The following is a 19166-nucleotide window of genomic DNA, read 5'->3' on the forward strand; positions in this document are numbered from 1 at the left end:
ATGGAGTCTAATGTGTGCTTAATGCAAATTTTTGGTCAATTTTGGAGACAAAGTCAAAGATTTAATGGAAATTTGGTAGCAAATATTTGAAGAAAACAAGGGAGAGGATTTATAGGAGGGTTTCCCCCTCATTTATGACTCCCTACTTCAAATTCTCCTTCAAGAAGCTCGGAGCACAAGCAGCCACATCAATGCACCAAAGAGGCAGCCAAGCAAGTGGAGGATAACTTCTGTCTATCTCAAGTTCTGGGAGCCAAGCCTCCCTGATTTTAAGGAAGCTATTGGGAGCTTCAGTTGTATAAGTAGATAGGCCTAGGGCATCATTAGGTTGTTGGATGTTAGTCAAATTTTTTCACTTTTGTTGCAGCTTTTGCTCAGCGCATTTCGAGCTTACTTTTGTGGACAGTTTCATGTAATGTGAATATTATTTTGATAATGAAGACGAAATCTTTTCTGAGCTAGCAATGAGTTACCTCAGAGGGCTGAAGCTCTTGGGTTAGGGCCCAACCCAAGCTACCCAGCACCTCTTGTTTTGTATTTACATATCTTTTTGCAGTTTATGAATTAGTTGTTGTTAGATAGGTTTCTTCCTTGGTTAGAATAGGTTGCTTTTGCTGATTTACATAGCTGTTTCCATTTCAATTTGATGAAGTAGGTTAAATAGTGATAATAGAAAGATACAAAAGGGCCATCAACAGAACCTTAACCTCCTTTCCTCCCTTTGGGACCATGAATTGAGGTCAAGCCCTGCTTGCTGCCACAAAAACATAGATTTGCCTTCTCCATACAATTTCTAGTGTTGTAGTTTGATTTATAGGTTAATGCTTTGCTTCAGATCTATTTTTTCATGCTCATTTCTGTTTCTTTAATAAATCTCCATTCATGCTTTCCTTTCCATATAGCGTTGTTCAGCATTTTATTTTCCTAGGTCAGAATTTAGGTTAACATAAGATACAGTTCTGTTTTTTGGTGTAGCTAGTTTCTTTGCTTGCTCAGTTTCAGTGTTTGATCTGTAGCTCTCTTACAATACATCTCTGCTCATAATATGTCAATAAATCAACCATCACCATCTCTCTTTGCTACATGTTCCACAGGTCATTCACAGCCCCTCATAAATTTTCCCTAATTTTCTGCACTTTTCTCATTTACTTTCTTCCCTTTCCTTGAACAAATCCAACCACCTCTCTCTTTCCTAATCCTTCTAGATGGACCTTAGACACCTTAACACATCCTTGTATCCTTCAGCTACCTTGTCCAACCATTTTCCCACCTTCAAAACCTTTAAAACAGCTCTCGGCATCCTCCTGGAGATCCTCCTGTAGACCTCCTGTGGATCCCCTGCAACCTCCTGTAGAAATTCTTGTAGGTACTTTTTGAAGTCTGATTGTAGGGAAAGCCTCTAGAAGGGTACCAAAGGCCTTCTAGGACCCATCCACACCTTCCTACACCTCTACAAACTCCAAAGTTGCCCTCCATCGCCACCTAATCGCTGCCACATCCACAAACAAATAAATTACATGCATGACAACTTCACATAAAATACATAAAAACCCAAAGATGTTTTTTTCTCATTTCCTTCTAGAAATAGCTTGAATAGATGTTGTTTACTTCCTAAGTAGGTAATGGCATTCATTTTAGGGTTTTTCATCTCTCTTTCTGAAAAAGTAGGGTTAGTTAGTTAATTAGGGTTTGTTAGGTTTACTTTACTTTTCAGTCTTCTTTTCCTTTCTACAAATAGAGTAGCCTCTGTAGAGTGAGCTTTCCTGTCTTTCATCACACATAAAGCTTCTTCTGGAAATCATAGAAGTTGGCTTGAGCTCCTAGTGATCTTGCACCAGCTAACCAAGTGACAACCTACAGTATGAACTAGTACTTGTGCATACAACACCATCACTTCCTATTTCATTCTGCAATATTTCCTTTAAAATTATTTCAAAAATCATTGCTAGAAGAATTAAAGACACTTTATCCAGATTTTTGACTAAGGACCAGCATGGTTTTCTTAAAGGAAGGAATATTCTAGATGTTGTTGCAAACACATAGGAAAGTCTGTTCACTATGCACACTAAAAAAAGTGAAGCATTCATTCTAAAGATTGATCTTAGAAAGGCATATGACTGCCTTGACTGGGGTTTCATTAGATGTCTTCTTGCAAAAATTGGTTTAAATTCTCAATTGATAAATTGGATCATGGCCTGCGTGGAGAATGTAAATTATGCAATCATTATAAATGGTTTGCCTTCCACCTATTTCTCGGCTGCTAGAGGATTGCGCCAGGGCTGCTCTTTATCCCCTTTATTATTTATTTTGGCTATGGACTCTTTAAGTCTTCACATTAACAAGGCAGTCTCGGAATATATGTGTCGACCTTTGAAAATCTGCAGGAATATTTTTATTTCCCACAATTTATTTGTGGATGACATCCTGATTTTTGGTATGTTATGCAAACTTACCTAGGAATGTTTGCATGATATATTGGATCGGTTTCAAAAAGCTACAAGTTTGCATATAAATGAATCAAAATAATCCTTTTATCATAGCGATATTAATATGGAACTTATAGAATATCTATCTATTCTGTTTGGGATTGAGGCGAGGCCCATAAAGGAAGGTATGAAATACTTAGGTTTTCAATTAAAAGCAAAAGGATATTCTAAATCGGATTGGCAATGGATTCTGGATAGATATTATAAAAGGATTTCTGGATGGGAATATAAATGCCTCTCTATGGCAGGTAGAGCTGTTCTATCTCAATCGGTCCTGGTTCAATTAGCTGTGTACTGGGCTCATCTATACTTTATACCTGCAAGCATTATTCATCAAATGAACATAATGACTGCAAATTTTATATGGGGAGGTAATTCAGAGAAAAGAAAATATCATTTATCAAAATTATCTGATATTTCCTTACCAAAGAAGCTAGGAGATTGGGGCATTCTAGATCTGAGGTCATTTGGGAAGGCATTATTATGCAAGTCTCTTTGGAGGGGTATTTTTGGGGATGAACCATGAAGCAAAACTATAAAGAAAAAATATATGGCAAACAAAGATTTATCTTATTGGTTCAGGATGGGGAAGATTGGAACTGCTAATGGATCTGCTATTTGGATGAGTTTCCACAAGGTCGAATCTTACTTCCTAAAAAACTTGGTCTGGAGCTTTCAAGTAGGAAATAAGATCCTCATTGGGCTTGATCTAATCATGAGCGGGGGAGATGATATCAATATATCACAGATTCTTTTGAACTTCTTTATAGGAAAGGGTACTTTACATGGAATAAGGTTATTACAGCATGGCAAGGCCCCATCCCATCCTAGAGAGATGCCTCATCTATGGGGATGATAGGTGATTTGGTGCTGCAGTGGGAGCAGATTAAATACTGTTTGAGAAACAGTGGTTTTTGTCGTACAAAGGAAGATGATGTTCTTATTTGGAAGGGCACAAGTGCAACAAAGCCTGTCAGAGTAAATGATATCTATTTAAACCTTATAAGTATAAAAAGTGCTCAATCATTTCCCATCTTTCCTGTAATTCTATGGAAATCTGGACGTCCTTATAAAATCATCATTTTCTCATGGTTGGTATTCCATAATAAAAATCTATCATGGGATAATTTACAAAAGAGGAATTGGTTTGGGCCTGGGTATTGTTATGCATGCAGATCGGCTGAGGAAAACAATTATCACATGTTTTTTCAATGTCCTATTACCAGAAACTCTGGCGTGTACTTGCTGCATATTTTGGTTTCTCATATGTATCTCATTCCTCTATAAAAGAAGCTTTTGTTTGGTGGAGTTGTCAGAAAGAATCATGGAGGCCAATCATTTTGCTAGTTCTCTGGTTTATATGGAAATGGAGGAATAATATTATATTTCAGGACAGAAAGGAAAATTTCATGGGTGTTTTTGATAACATTATTTCCCTCTTCAACACTATCCCAGCGAAAGCTTCTCAGCGTATTAAGTCAAATCAATCAAAACAAGCTCCAGAACTTATGGTTTTCCCAAGAGCATATTTTGACGGGGCAGCTCAAAATGACATATGCGGATGTGGGGTCCATATTATTATGGAGAATGACCTACAATATCAAATTTTCTGGAATGGGGGAAAGGGTACCAATAATAAAGCAGAGGCTATGGCACTGGCAGGACTTCTTACTATTAGCCATTTTCTAAACATTTAGTCCCTTTTGATTTGTGGAGACTCCAAAATTATTATTGATCATGTCTCAAGGAAGAATCATATCAAAAAACAACATCTTGTTGGTTGGATGAATAGAATCATGTCTCTATGGGGGCAGATGGAGGGATACTCAATTCAGCATATCTACAGAGCACAAAACTCCCAGGCCGATATATTATCCAAGAAAGGTCTACTCTCACAAAAGGGTTTCTGGAATATGGATGTAATTTTTGGAGCAGAAACTTTCTCCATTCAGGAATTCTCTCTCCCTGGTACATAACCTCAAATTTTCTTTGCAGACTCCCAGGTATGTCTTACTTGCTTACTGTATTTTGGTATTTTTCATAGGCCACTGTTATTCTCCCTGATGGTTGAAATGATCCTTTTTGCTCCACTGGATAATGTTGGATTTGCATTTTTTCCATCTTTCTATCTATCTAGGTTGTCTTGTCTCCTTCACAAGCATCCTGCTGTCTATTCATCTACTATGGGGATATATTTAGGCCAACTGACTTTTCTGGAATTGATATAGTTCAGATTTTGATCTGATCTATATTACAAGCTATACATGATGTAATATATTTTGTCCTTTATATATTTTATATAATACTATCAAGCTTTTTTCACTCTAAAAAAAGTAGGAAGCCCAGGAGTTGCAGCATTATTGCTGCAATACTGGTGCTCACCACAGGCTGAAACAAATATGCACTTGATATGAAGGGGTGTTCCATCATAACCAGGTGAGTGGGTCTGAAAAGATGGAGGGCGATGAATCTCCGACATAAAGCTCTCGACAAAAATTGGAGTCACTTGCAGAAATTCTTTTGAGGGTGTGATCAAAAAGGGTGAAGTGCAGTTCGAAATGGCACCTGTAAGGAGTGAGCTATTGTCTTTGCAGGAGATTGAGAAAACCACAAAGTACAGGAACAGTCTTGCACTATTGCAAGAATTTGGGTTCCTGCCATTCCTACAGAAGTTTGATGGGTTCGACATGGCTGTGGTACTGGAGTTTGCAAGGACATTCAAAGGAGGCTGAGTCAGGGTCAGATTGTTGAAGTTCAAAGTTACAAAGGAGTCTATTGCGCAAGCCACAGGCTTGCCACTTACAGGAGAGCACTGGTTTAAAAAGGAGCGGCTCGCAAAGAAACGATGGCACCGGTTCGTGGTTGACAAGAAGATTAAGGTCGACTGGAGGAAGGGACTTCCACAGAGTGCCATGGTCAGGAAGTGGCAAGACCTATTGTTTATACTGTAGAAATTTGTAACTGGGGAGGGACGCTATACATTGGCATTTGTATATCACCTTCAGTTGTTGCTGCACTTTGAGTCAGGAAAATTGATTAATTTCCCTTACTACTTGCTCAAGAGTCTTGAGAAGATGGTGAAAGGTGTGCAGAGTGGAAATGCAAGCCAAGTTGCAACCAAGCTCTACCATCATGGGATTATCACAATTCTGGTCAAGAAGAAGCTGGAAGAAAAGGGAGTAACTTAGGGAGAATTTCTAAAAGAATTTCGAGTGAGGGGTGCAGATAAGCCTACTAACACAAGTACAATTAAGAAGAGGAAAGCAGAGACACCGTCTCCTACCAAGCAGTGAGATGAAAGTACACCAGTGCAAGAAAAGAAGAAGACTGTTGGAAATACTCCACCCGCGACTAAGAAGAGAAATACCAGAACCTTGGTGAGGAGGAAGGCTGTCTCCCAAGGGACGAACTAGTCAAGCTCTCCGATGATAATCGACGAATCACCCCAAGTTTCCCCTATAGTTCATAATCTCTCGGTGCTTGTAGATGAAGTATCACACACTGTGGAAGATGAAGAGAACGTGAAGGACAACGTATTGTTGTCAAATTTTGTCAGCAAATTAAGGAAAAGGAAGATGACACTGAGTACTGGTGAAGTCCAAGAAGAGGGTCATGAGGATGAAGAGGAACAACATGTAGAGACCCTTGATAATTTCAGTGAACTAGACACGGAAACCCTTAATGATTTTGAGGAACAAGGTACTAAAGCCCCTACTATTTTAGAAGGACAGGGTACTAAAGCCTCTGTAGTTTTAGAAGGATAGGGTACTGAAGCCCCTACTGTTGTAGAAGAATGGGGAATTGAAATCCCTACTGATTTGGAAAAATAGGGTGCTAAATCCCCTAAGAAACTGGAAGAACAGGGTGTTAAAATCCCTAAGGAATTAAGTGCACAAGGTACTGAAACCATTGGCAAAAAGATTTTAGAGGGCATCAAAACCCTCAGTGACAAGAAAACCCCCAGCATAGAAACCCTCGGTGATGTCATAATGCAGATATTTGACGGCCTTGACCTTGACGACGATGGGACCTGTTTCGAGTTTGTTGCAGAGAAGACATTCACACCTGAAGATCTTAGCATGGCACCCTCCACTCTCTACCTCAACAGCCGAATAGTAGATTTGGAGCAGTAATTTCATGACCTAGAGGCTTTGAACCAGGTCATGAAGGAGCAGAGTTGGTAAAAGCAGAGAGAGGTCGAGTTACTTGCAGAGGTAAAAAGGTAGAGGTAGAAAGTAAAGGCATGGAAGTATCGGGACTCCAAATGCTACAAATGCCTCAAGAAGGTGCCTAAGTAGCTACAAAGAGCCCGATACAAAAAGCCAAATATAGTGAAAGCAAGAATAAACATTGAAGTTCAGGATTGAGGAGTTAGCCATTCATTTTTGAGGATTTTTTACAAAAGGTAAAACGTTGTGTGAGGACACACAATAGCTTAGGGATGGGAGGATGTTGGTGTCCCAAATTTCCCTATTTTCTACCCCATTTTAACCTCTATTTTATCTCAACATAAACCTCTCTTTCCTGCACTAATCCATGATAACTACCTATTCCTGCACATGCTTCGTATTTTACATTAAGATTTATTAAAGTGCTTTATTAATCATTTTTGTATGGATTTCATGCCTATTACATACCTCTTGTAACTTATGTTAATTTCCTAGAAGTAATTGATGAACTTAGTATTAATTATGAGTAAGTATGACTAGTGCAGGTAGATTCCTGCACCGCCACCAGGATTGTCCAAAATTTATGTGAGCCAAACCTTTCCAAGAGGATGGGTTTGATCCTTGAATCCGAGTTTAGTTGTTGATGAAATGAAGAAGGATACCAGTGGCGCGCAATCAGGGAATGCTTTCCAAAGTTAGTCTACGGCCAAGTGAGATACATGTTCCAATATAATCGCTGGCCGATTTTGTAATTTCGGTTGTTAGTCTGTTCGGCCGAAAGGCATGAATAAGAAAATGTCTATAATTAGTGGAAAACGACTAAGGCCAAAAGGATGTATAAGATATAGATCATAGGTAGGACTAGCTAGCGAACCATCGACTGTAATTTCATTTTCATGTAATCTGGGTATCACCTCAGCTCTGGGGCTAGACTTGCACTATTATGTACATTTGTTGAATCAAGTAATACAAGAAATCCGCCATGATTTTCATACACAGTGTTTAATTTATCTTTGATGCATATTTGAGTGCTGAGCCTTTTCGTTCCTTAGATGGGAAATGAGCTGGTTGGCTAGGGCCCAACCAACCCAGCTCGTTTACCCTTGTACTTCTTTCATTCAAAAAGACAGTGTGAATATTTCCTTTTTCTACTGCATGGTGTGACAGTTCTGATATTTATTTCTGAAATTCTAATTTAAATTTCTTTTGTAGTTAAAGTGTGAAACGTATCCGTGGCTTTGGGAGTTAGCTGAGTTTATTTCGTTTATGAAATTCCTTTCTCGCATTTTCTTTACTCTCAATCCTTGTCTCAATTCGCTTTCGCTTGGATCGTGCAAGAAGCTTTTTCCTACACTAGTGCATGCGGTTACCTGCACTTTGGTTCAGTTCTTCATTTTACAACAAACATTGAATTACTTTCCTCCATATTATTTCTAGTTATTTTGCAAGCGAATGAACTGTTAACTTCAATAATTGTCTTCAGCATTAAAAGTATATCTCCAAAAGATCTAAGAACAGTTGCATGAATTTATCATAAACATGTTATACTTGCATTTTATGTCTTATTAACAAATAACATAAACACTTCGAGTGGATTACCAAAATTTGTTGACACGTGAAGATCACTTAGACTACTGCCTTGATTCCTTTGATTTGATTTCATTTCATGAAGTTTACTTCCTTTGAAGGATTTAATTAATTAAATAATTTCTTTTCCATAGATAATTTACTTCAGGATTCCATTTGCAGTTGCAATTCTTTTTCAGCACATCTTTCAATCCTTTCGAAAGTAAGTTGGAAACTGGGTGAAGGAAACTTCGCCTCGGTGAAAGAGCTGGTCTCTTTTCATAGAAACAGAGTGCTCTAAGCCTTGAAGCTTAGATCACCTTCACTAAGACATAAATCTTCAGTAAGGGAGGTCAAATATACTTTTACAGAGAGACACTGTACCTGCACTAGTGTAAGTAGATTGCAACAGTGCAAGTATAGGTTGTTTGTGTAGAAGGAAGATTAAGAGGAAAACAAATCTCTGCAAGGGCCCACTTGCCTGACTATTAGCCATCCATATGAATATGAACATAGCATTTCATTCCAGCATTTAAGATTGTTTCAGTTGTGTGCAAACTCCTTTACTTGATTTACTTGCAAATTGTTCTTTTACATTCCAGCACTAGAGTTGCTTTGGTGTCAATTTCCTTTACGATTTTTTTATGCCTAATTCTGCAAGAATTTCCTTTAAGAAGTAGGATTAGGAACAAGAAAAGTTCATACCACTTCTGGCATTGCCTGTGATTCGTCTCTAAGTTTACAAAAACTCCCGGGTTGATAATTAAGTGTTGATGAGTTTTCTTAAGCGCAATTCTTGCACCCAACACTTAGTCTAGATCAAGCAAAGAATTAAAAACCTATAACATTCATATTTATTTTTGATCTAGCACTTCATAGGATATTCATTTTTTTTGCACTTATCCCTTTGATCTTCTCCTCCTTTTATAGTTTTAGGCCTTTCTCAATACCTTGGACCAATACCTCGGACCAGTACCTTGGACAAAATACCTCGGACTAAATACTAGCTTGGACCAAAACCTTGATTTTCCATCCCATACACGTTTTTCCTTCTATGAAAGTGTGTGCATATGTATACGATTCTCCTGTTCCATGAGCCCGAGTGTATATGCTACTTGGACAAGGTGAACCAACGTATACTTCTTAAACCATTTCTTTCTTCAATTTCTTGATTCTGATATACAGCCCTTTGTTCCTTCATCCTATTCTTTTGTGCCATTACTTTGTTCCCTCTGAATAGACTTGTTATAATGTGATTTGCCATATTATTTTTGAAATGATTCCTTTGAACTACCCTGAATTTTGTCACATTTGTAAACACAATTGCCATGCATTCTATCATATCTGATATCTCTCGTCTAGATTCATCTAGTTACCATATACAAGTGAGTTGTTCTGCTACAAGTGGGTTGCCATCAAGTACAACACATGTATCATAATGCCAAAACTCGCTCAACAAGGTGTACCAATACACTGTCAAGATTGAGTAGAATTTTAAACAAAAGAAGCGAGACTTTGGATCTGTAAATCCGAAGCAAGGAAAAGGCACCCCCAAACCACTAAAAAAAGGACAAAGCCAACGCGGGGTGGCCCGGGACAACCCGCCAAAGCCGCAAGAAGAGAAAAACACCACAAAGCCAAAGAAGGACACGGGAAAGTGGTGTGAGTTCCACAAGAGCTCCACTCACAACACAGGTGAGTGTTGGGCCAAGCAGTCACTAGTGGCCGAGCTAAAGTCTTTGTAATTAGATGCATGTTTCGACTTTGAGTTGGAAGATGATAAGGGGAATGACAAAGGGAAGAAGATTATTGATGCAGAGCCCAATGCCACAGTTGCCACCATGAAGATCCGGAAGGAGGAACCCGAAGATCCATAGGAGGAGGAGCGCCTCTTCCACTCCCAGATGTGGGTAAAGGTCTCCCCGCTACAGTTCATTGTCGACAACAGGAGCCAAAAGAACCTCATTTCAGCAGAGGTCGTGAAGTAGATGGGCTTACCGACCACAACACATCCACAACCGTACACCATCAGGTGGCTTCACCAAGGATGGGATCTTCGCGTGAGCCAGTAGTGTCGCCTTCCACACAACATCAAGCCCTTCACGGATCATGTATTGTGTGACGTTTCTCCCCTTGATGTTTGTGATGTATTATTAGGCCAACCATACCTGTGGAAGTGGCATGCTGTGTATGAGTCAAGGCTTGGTGTTGTTATTGTTACTTTGGAAAATAAGTTGTACTGGATACCAAAGGTAGCACCGCCTACCACCATCTCTTTGGTTACTGCAAAACAATGCAGTAAGCTCATTTCCAAAACTAGAAAATTTGTTTTCCTGATGATACGACCTCAAGGAAAGAAGAAGACGATGGCCACGACATCCAGATAGGGCCCCTCTGTAAGACAACTACAGATGAACAAGCTTGTGAAGGAGTACGAGGACATATTCACCTCCCCCGCAGGGGTTCCTCTGCATTGTCAAGTCAAGCACTCCATCGATCTAACCCTAGGTGCGTCGCTGCCCAATGGACCAATCTATCAGTGCTCCGTTCTAGAGAACAATGTAATCAAGAGGCAGATTCAAGAGCTGCAACAGAAAGGTCACATCCAACCGAGTTCATCACCCTATGGGAGCTTGATCGTGTTGGTACAAAAGAAGGATGGGACTTGGAGACTCTGTATTGACTATCGGGCACTAAACAAGATCACTATCCAGAATAGGTACCCGATGCCACGGATTGATGACCTTCTAGACCAACTAAAGGGGCAAAATATTTCAGCAAGATCGATTTGAAGTCAGGATATTACCAAGTACCAATCGAACCCTCTGATGTATGGAAGACTGCCTTCAAAGCCAAGGAGGGCCTTTTTGGATGGTTGGTTATGCCCTTTGGGTTGAAAAATTCTCCTGCAGCCTTCATGAGGCAATGAATTGCATATTGCGGCCATTCACCAACTCATTTGTAGTGGTATACTTGGATGACATCCTAATCTTCAGCCAGAGTTGGGAAGAGCACCTCCACCACATTCGACAGGTTCTCCAAACATTGTGGCAACACAAGTTATGTGCCAATTTGGAGAAATGCACTTCTGGCATGACCCAAGTTTAGTATCTGGGATACATTATTGATGAATGGGGGGTGCACGTGGATCCAACCAAGATCCAAGTCATTTGGTATTGGCCATCTCCAACCACTCTAATAGAGCTCCGCAACTTTCTGGGTCTTGCCAACTTCTACCATAGGTTTGTGTTGGGATTTTCTCATATCATTTGGCCCTTGAGTCAGGTCACCAAGGGAGGAGTGAAAGTAAAATTATTTTGGTCTAAATCTCAACAGGAGGCATTCAAAAAGTTGAAACATCACCTCTGCTCCGCACCAATGCTCGCATTACCAGACTTGCAACAACCATTTGAGATCGAGACAGATGCCTCTAACTATGCTATTGGGGCAGTCCTTACTCAACATGGGCATCCATTGGCATATCAAAGTGAGACACTTTCAGACATAGTCCGGAAGTATCCCACTTATGACGAAGAGATGTATTCCATTGTGCAGGCCTGCCGAAAATGGAAGCATTACATTTTGGGGAAGGAAACAATCATCCACACAGACCATCGGCCCCTGTAGTTCCTACAGATGAAAGGGAAGTTGCAGAATGATCACCATCGGAAGTGGTCCACATACCTGCAACAGATCCATTTGAATATCAAGTATAAGAAGGGAAGCACCAATAATGTTTCATATTGCCTTAGTCGACCACCGATCATGGCATTAACCACCATGCTCAACTATTGTGGGCACGAGACTTCTAATTGGCTAGTTCTCTACAAAAGCAACCCAGAATTCGACCACACATACCAGACACTCTTGGATGGTCAACATGTTCCAGATTTTCACCTCCAAGATGCCTTGTTATGCCACCTTGGTCACCTTTTTGTTCCTTCAAGTGAGCGTGCCAAGATGATTTGGGAAACACACTACAGTCAGGTTTCTAGGCATTTCGAGGTCGAGAAAATGGTGGCAGTACTACATAAGTATTTCTATTGGCCGAATCTTCAACAAAATGTTGGGAAGTACATCAGATCCCACACTGCCTGCACCATTGCCAAACCGACCATCAAGAATCAAGGCCTCTATACTCTGCTCCCTATCGCTAGTCAACCTTGGGAATCCATCTCCATGGATTACATGTCAGGCCTTCCTTCTACTAAGCATGGAAATGACTGTGTTTTTTTGGTCATCGATAGGTTCTCAAGGATGGCCATTATGGCAGCTTACAAGAAGAATATCACAGCAGAAGCCACTGCTAAACTCTTCTTTGAATGAGTGTGGGTACACTTTGGGATCTCACAGTCTATCATCTCAAATTGAGACAGCAGGTTCCTTGGTAAATTTTGATCCAGTATCTGGTCGATGCTGGACACCAAACTCACTAAGTCCACAACCTTCCATCCCCAAATTGATGGCCAAATAGAGGTTGTCAACAGGATGATCATACACATTCTACGCATGTACAACTCAAAGCATCCACGCACATAGGATGAGAGCCTCCCTTATGTTCAGCACAGTTATAACCGGGCTCTCCACAGCTCGACTGGCCACAACCCTTTTCAGGTGTGCTTGGGATTCCAACCATTATGTCCCATTGATGTGGCCATGCCATTTGCAGCTACTCAGGCAGATTTGACTCATGTCCAGTCCGAAAAAGATAAGGCAAACAGCTTCATTGAGCACATCCAAAATATCCGCCAGTAATTCCACGACATTCAGGAGATATCAAATGCCAAGTACAAGTAGCGACATGATCAACATAGGGTTCCACACAAGTTTCAGGTGGGCGACAAAGTTTGGTTGGATTTGTAAAAGGAACGCCTTACCAAAGCCTATCAGAAACTCAAACCACTCTAATATGGTCCTTACACCATTACCAAGGCTATGGGAGACAATGCATTTGAGCTCAGCATTCCCCCATTCCTTGGCCTGTACCTAGTGTTCAATGTGGACCACCTTCGGCCATACTTTCAACCATTACTAGACACATCCGACATCGCACAATAGCTCACACCAATAGAGTTAAATCCAGATTTCATGGAACAAGATGCAACTAATCGGATCATGGACACACGGATCAAGCACACTCGCCAGTAGAAGATCCAACTGTATCGGGTTGTCAAAGAAGGCCAACCCTTCACCAGGGCAAGTGGCTCACCAGGGACCAAGTTCAGCAGAAGTTTCCTCATCTCATGGAGGAACTCAATTCAATGGGAACCATTTCCTCCTAAGGGGGGAGGAATGATCTAGGTGGATATTGGTGGCCACCCACCAATTACACTTGGACCCCCACCATTGTTTCTTTCAGTTTTTCATTTTCCTTAATTGTAGCATAATTTACTATTTTTAGTAGTTTTTCGGGTCTTGAACTTCCAGAGCCGTTTTGAGGCCCTAAAGGACGTTTTTTTTGGAAATATGGGAGAAACATGGGTGCATGGACCATGTTTCTCATCCCAAAGTTGTAGTCCTCAGATAGATATTTCTAACGAGGTATTGTGCGCATCAAACAGAGATCATATGCCAAAGTTATGACCTCGAGAAGTTGATGTACCAATTTACCCAAAACGGGGCCCATAGTTTAGCGCTTCATCTCCTAAGGTTAGGTTTTTGGATGTTTATGGTTTTCCATTGTTTCTCAACAATAAATAGGCCTCGAGCCTCATTGTAGGACAGTTTAGAGGCATGTAGCCACCACACCTCTCCTCAAAGATAAGCTACCATCGGTCGAGCTAGTTTATTTCCATTTCTATTTGTAAGCATATTTAAGTATTTTACATTAATGAAATGAAGTATTATTTCTGCTGCATCTCTGTATTTATGATTATCTCTGTAATTTGTTGCATTCCTGTTTAAATCTGGAACACCCTCTGCCAATCTTAGCTTTGATACCATGTTGAGAAATCTATAAGGCAATGATTAGAGTGATTTCTCTTTCCTTGATAACTGCTTGTGATGTAGTTTTACTTTTTCTTACTTATTATTATGTTTGTATATCATCAAACAACTACCAAAACAAGAAGAATAAGAACATAGAATATAGGTTGCAAGCTAGGGCCAAAACCTCTCTAATTCAGAGGAAAACCTGCACATCTCTTCTCTTTCTTATAGATTCTTTAATTGATGAATTCCAAGACCTTTAGACCAAGACCAATTCAAACCTTTCTAAATGATGTGATTTCCTTTAACAAGTAAAACCCATTCATATCTCTTCTAGTAGCACAACTTCAACCCCTAACTGCAGAATGTCAGCCTCCACTGCAGACCTAAAATTTTCATCCCTCTAGTAGTTGTTTTTGCCACATGTGTGAGCCTTGTTTATCCTTTCAAGGCTTCCTCAGGCCTTCACTTGGATTTCTCTTCCTTCTAGAGCTTGAGTATAGCTTCTTGTGACCTTCACTTAACCTTCTTTCCTTCCCTTCTTCAAGATCAAACTTGTAGAAGAAAATGCTAGATCTGTTGCAGAAACCCTAGCCTTCCTTCACACATGTGAGAGAGAAATAGCCCAAAAACAAGTCTCCTTTAGCATCTTCCTTCTTCACTTCCTTCTTCTTGTTCCTCCTTCGCTTGGATGAGAGGGATATGAATGTGCTTCAAGGAGGTTGAGTTTCCTCCTTTATATAGGCTTCTTAAGGTGGACATGGCTCCTCAGATTAGGCCGACTTTCCATCTGCCAGGGAAAATTGGCCTTGAAGGGCATTTTTGATACTTTTGACAAAAATAATATTCTTTACAAGTTACAATGTGCCTGATGAGGTCTTCAACTTATGACAATGTTGCTTTTGACTTCTTGACCTAGGACCAACCTTAGAAGAACTCAATGGGTGCTTGACCTATAAATTAAAAGACCTTGAGCATGAAACCCATGCTCCAAAAATATTAATAATAATTTTATTTCATTTTACAATTTATAAGAATCGAAAGTACATTTCACATTTATGAAGACTGAACCTAGTTACACATTTTTCAACAGTCCTTGCTTGTCCTTTTCCTTCCTTTGCTTTCTTTGTCTTTCCTTTGGTTGCTTTCTTTCTCCTCTTGGTGCTCTTATCTCTCTCTCTAAAACAACTTCCAAATCAAAACTGACAAAGGGCTCCAAACTGATCCTCTAATATCTTTTTATTATTGATGCCTCCAATTTATTCATTTTCCTTCATTTTTCTTCAGTTTTCCTCCTCATTCAAATATGTGACCCTTAATCTCACATTTCTCCTATTTTCCTTTATTTTCATAAATAAAGTGGCAAATAATTCCTTTTTGTCTTTGCCAATGCCTTTTCCAATTTCCTTTGCCATTAATAAATCGAAAGTGACACCCACTACGATGTTTTGCCCAACATTCAACTTGGAATACATGATCTTGGTCTTATTTTTCCTTTATTATCCTTTATTACATGAACTTTTAACTTGAGGTTGTTATTAACCCCTCCCCCTTAGAGGAACACCCTCCTCGGTGTTGTATGACACCTATGACTAGCAAAATCACTGAAAACAAAACATAATGTCGATGGATCTTTATAGCTTAGCTCTATGTAGTATTTACAATGAACAACTACTGAAAACCATGACCAACATGAAAAACATGACAATCATACCGCTTGTTGGATCTTTATAACATAACTTGTTATGATATTTAAATTAATAACCATACATAGATATGTACATATAATGAAACTCCTTTGACTCAACAATAAAATAGTGAAGGATACATATCCCACATCTGATCAACCATCTTCCATTTAGGTTCATCAGGCCCAAAGTGTTTCTACTACACTTTAACTTGCTCAATTCCTTGGTTCCAGAGCATGAGTTTTTTCCGCCACAATACACACTAAGATTCCGGCTAGAATTATTCTTCTAGCTCCACCTGCAATACAGACTAGTCAATCACATGATAAACATCTTTTACATATCTCTTAAGCAGCAAAACATGGAAAACTTCATGGAATTTCATTGTTGGCGATAGTGCGAGTGTATAGGCCACTGGTCCAAACCTCCCAAGGATCTCATAAGGCCCGCAATATCAAGGTACCATCTTGGCACATGATCCAACCTCAAGGAGATCCTCGTAAGCTTGATGTGTAAGTACACATGCTCCCCAAATTGAAACTCTTTAAATGCCATGTGCTGATCTACATGGATCGTATGTATGTCCCATGTTGCCTTTATATTCTTCTTGATAACCTGCATTTCCTATTCCCTCTCTTCTAACATGTTCATTCCAATCAATACCCTATTCACTAGATCACTCGAGTTGATAGGAGTATTACAACTCTGCTCCTAAAGTACCTCAAATGGACTCATCCTCAAGGACTCGTGATACCCATTATTGTATGCAAACTCTACGAGTGGAAGATATTATTCCCACTTTTGATGCTGGTGCATAACATACATCCTCGGCATATCCTCAAGAATCCTATTGACCCTCTCTATCTGTCCATTTGTCTGTGGATGATAATTTGCACTAAAATCCAACTCTGTCCCCAAGCCTTCAAACAACTCCTTCCAAAACCTAGAAGTGAATTTGGAATCTCTGTCTAATAGGATCTTCTTGGGAAAACCATGTAATCCCACTATCTCCCTGATGAAAATCTGAGCTACCTCAGTGAATGAATTTGTAGACTTAATTGGAATGAAGTGAGCTACCTTGGTCAACCTGTGAACCACAACCATGATGGAATCATGTTGTCTAGATTTCCTCGCAAACTTGTGATGAAATCCATGGAAATGACCTCCCATTTCCATTCCAGAATCTAAATCAACTATAATAACCCACCTGGATGCTTACACTTTTATTTTACCTATTGACAATCCAAACATCTAGCCACAAACTCAGCTACCTCTTTCTCCAAATTTGGTCAAATAGTAAAACCTCTTCACAATTGTCTAAGTCTTATGATATCCCAAGTGACTTGAATATGAATTAACATGAAATTCCCTCAAGATAAGATTCTTGAGTTCACTGTTGTCTGACACATATATCTTGTCCCTAAATATCACCAAACTGTCTGTTATGAGATGATAATATACATCTTGTTCACTTGTACCCTAATATTGTAACATGTGCTTAATTTGTTGGTACCTGTCATCTTACTGCCCTACCAACAAGATCCACTCCCACAAATCTATCCCATATGAACTTGTTGTCGATGTGACCAACATCCTCCAAAATTTTTCCCACACTTGAATTTTCGAGCCTACTGAGAATCTTACAGTCTTATGTCCTATGGCCACTACATGGTCATTTGATGTTTTGTAAAACGTTTGAGCCTTCTTCTTAGTTTAGCTGTCAAGTCACTTACACACACATGCTCAGTCTTTGATGAGTTCATGAGAACACTTACTTTATGCAATATTGAACATGCATGGCACTGTCCATCAAGAAAATTCCTGTGTAATGTTCAATTCATGTCGACATTCAGTGCGCACTTTCGTTGACAATCTCCCTCATCTTGGTTGTGATTGTACTTCTATTTCTATGAGTGTTCTCAACTGTCACTTTTTTGAATCTTTGTGTTCATAAGTGTCACTTTCAATTTCACGGCTATCACTTTTGCTTTCTTTTTCCTTAACAAGTTTCATACTCATGTTATCTTCACTTTGGCATGTGTTTCCTTCAATTTATTTAACTTTTACAAGTGTCGCTTTGCTATCGTTTCAAGGTGTGATTGTTGTTCATGAGTCCTGTGCATTCCCTTAGGTTGCATAAATGGAATTGATGTGTGTGATCCATGTTTGAGTTGTGATTAGATGCATTTCTCTTTTTTACTCTATTGGTCTCACACTTAGCCATTTTGAAGCCCTTTCTTGGTCCTGTTATTCAGCGCAAGTTATGGAGGCATTAGCCTTCTTACTATGTAATGAGAACAACTTATCCATGAGCCTCATTGACCCTATTTACTCCCATACTTGTGCACTAAGTATTTTCTAAGGTCTCCTTCCTCTCACAATGCATTAGTAATTCCTAAGGATAAGTCACCTAGCCTTGTGCTTCCTCCTTCAATGAAAGTGTATTCCATATGAACAAGTTGCCATTGTTGGAGAGAACTACGCCCTTCCAAGCTCAAGCACACTTCGAAACAATGAAGTGAACTTCAAATGCTTAGTGAAAAAGTGCACCTCAAAAGAATAAGGATCTTCTCTCCTCTAAAAAGCACACCCTGGAAGAACCATGGACTATAAGCACACTCCTACAGCATAAATAATTGTGCCCTCTTTAAATGCATGTCACACTGATGAAGCACGAAGCCTTAGAGCGCACATCATACTCATGAAGCATGAAGCTTAATCCTTCCCTTTAAGCTCATTTCGCAATCACGAAGTGTGAAGCTTGAGCACACTCCTTCAACACAAAGAATTGCACCCTCTTAGAGTGCATGTCACACTCATGAAGCATGAAGCCTTAGAGTGCATGTCACACTCATGAAGCACAAAGCTTCATCATTCCCTTTGAGTGCATGGCAGAGTCATGAGTCCTTAAGCTTGACCGCACTCCTTCGACACGAAGAGTTTCGCCCTCTTTGAGTGCATGAGTGCACCTCGAAGGCTTTAATGTTTTCCCTTCATCCCTTTGGCATGCACCAGTGCACCCTCCTTGTCCTTGAGCACATGATCACACCTTAAAGGCTTAAAGTCCTGGAGCTTCACTCCTTCATCTCTTCAGAGTGCACCCTTGCACCCTCTTTGTCTCTTTGTCTCCTTGAGCACCCCTTGAAGGCCTGAAGGCATGAAGCCTCACTCCATCTCTTCTAAGTGTGCCCTTGCACCCCATGATCTCTCTCTCTCTCTTGCTTGAGTTCACAAGCACACCTTGAAGGCATCTTGTGAACCTTGATGAGTTCAGTTGTGCCCTCCCATAAAGCCTTCTTCTTTTAACCCTCTCACATGCCCATCATGAG

This window comes from Pinus tabuliformis, chromosome 5_1, assembly GCF_031772625.1.
Source record: "Pinus tabuliformis cultivar Carrire ecotype Pingquan chromosome 5_1, CPIR1, whole genome shotgun sequence".
NCBI classification, from domain to species: Eukaryota; Viridiplantae; Streptophyta; class Pinopsida; order Pinales; family Pinaceae; genus Pinus; species Pinus tabuliformis.